Here is a 2307-nt window from a genome sequence, read left to right as displayed (position 1 = left end):
TTTAATATTACAGGTGCAGTATATTCCAGAAGCTTAGTGCTTGTCTGGCACTAAGAACGTAAGTGCCTTATCAAAATTTCATATGAAAACGCTACGTGTTGACGTAATCTGCGTGCCAGCAATATGAGATTACTTAACTTACTATGAAATACATTTAAAATATAAAATTAATTAATATGGGAAGAAATTTCGTCGCTAAAAAAATAGTCATTAATTTAGGATATAAAACACATAATATAACACATTAAATACACAGGAGGGTATTTGATAAAAAAGAGAAACAAAATTGTAATCACATAATTGTAAGGGTAGTGATTTTATGATTGTGACTCGGTGTTGAGTCATATTAAAAGAAATTAGATCAAATTTGAAAGCTGTAGAATCGATAAAATTTCTTACCCCTTGGTTCTGCTCTAAATGAGATCGGAATCTTTTTTTTTTCATGTAATTTTCTTCCGTTATCTTTTGTCGTTAAACTTCTACAAGACTTTTTTAAAACCACTATGAAACAAGCCCTTGATTCAGCTGTTTTTTACAACATGGCTAACAAAATTTTTTCCGCTTACGCGAGAATAAAACTACTTAGCTATGATTTTCTGTAAAGTTAAGGTCCCCATTCAGGCTGTTCCATATTTTAAGTAAGACATTTCCTGTAATGCAGTATTATTTTATTAATTTCTAAGTAATTTGTACTCAATGTGCATTTTCAGTGATATTTTTGACGTGACAACGTCCAATAAATCGATGAACGCCGACTGCATGCACGAAAAAAGATGACTCATTGTAGCGTTACGCTCATTGTAAGCTAGCGTCGCATCTACCTCTCGTCTACTCGATTGGCCTATGCGTCCAAGATGTTTTGTTATGACGTTGTCACGTCAAACAATCTTCCGTAAACCAAGTTTACAGACAGCCAATTTTTTTGAGTTCAAATGGCTTCATATGTTGAGATTAAAATTGAAATGTAGGACTAATGAAAATATTACAACCAAATTAATTTTTTCCACCTTTAGATAATAAATGATGATGCCTGATTAATATTAAATTTACAAAAAAATCTTACTGCTTCATCAGTATTTATTTCTTTGCAAAAGAGATACAAAAGCCTAACAGCGCAGTTTTAAACGCAACAAATGTTAAATGTACAATAACGTTCGTCACGGTTAGTAGCGTATTGGCATTCAAGCTTGCAGGCAATGAAATGGTCGATAGCTCTCATCAACAAGTGGCTATACTTCTTGCGGATGTAAAAATAAACAGATCTGTCTAATTTTGCCAAGATGATGGATGTTGTTGTATACCTATATTGTTATAAATATGATGAACTTTTCTATATTATTTTGTCTAAAAAATATTTTTTGCAATAGATAACTTATTTACTGTAAAATATAATAGGTATTATGTGAGATAAATTAAAACTTATATTATTGATACGATAACCAATCTAACGAATATAGAAAAGAAAACATCGGATACATAACACGGTTGCGAGTTGGAGACTAGGAAATCGTAAGAAGACATGCGTGTTTTGAGAGAAATTCTGAGTAATGCATGTACAGCATTCCATTGTTCACCGCATCCCAGCCTGTCCTGATTGATACATTATTGTATTATAGTAAAATTTAAATAAATTATATCAGTTCGCTAATACTTACAATTGTGTTTGCTGGCAAACGAAAAAAACTGACTTCATTTACATCGACAAGTAATACAACATTGGTAGACGAAAAAATAGTCAAGTAAATACGCATTATCAAAGATTACTCCAAAAGTTGTAATCAAATCTCAACCAACATCGGCTTTCGATTAAATTCAAAATCATCAAAATCGGTACACCCAGTAAAAAGTTGAGCGGATTTTCAAGCGTTTCCCTCGATTTCTCTGAGATCACATCATCAGATCCTGGTTTCCTTATCATCGTACCACATCTGGGATATTTCCTTTCCAACAAAAAAAAAAAGAATTATCAAAATCGGTTCATAAAAGACGAAGTTATCCCCGAACATACATAACATATATATATTCGGTCGAATTGAGTAACCTCCTTGTTCCGTTACCAAAATAAATTACTAGCAGAAACGATGTTCACACAAGTACGTACATACGAACGTAGCAGTTAAAGTTCACAACTGTCATGTATGACGTATTTGTTATCTGTGGAGCAATGCATGAATCGGTGACAGCCGCCGGCAGTCAAACGCGCTCGACAGATTCTCTCTGCTTGTAAAACCGTTGCCTTTGAAAATTCGCTAATAACCGTTAATCGCTTATAATTCACCAACGTGCTTCAAGATTATTAGAATTGCT

This window comes from Melitaea cinxia, chromosome 10 (assembly GCF_905220565.1).
Source record: "Melitaea cinxia chromosome 10, ilMelCinx1.1, whole genome shotgun sequence".
Lineage (NCBI taxonomy): Eukaryota > Metazoa > Arthropoda > Insecta > Lepidoptera > Nymphalidae > Melitaea > Melitaea cinxia.
This window is presented reverse-complemented; position numbering follows the sequence as displayed.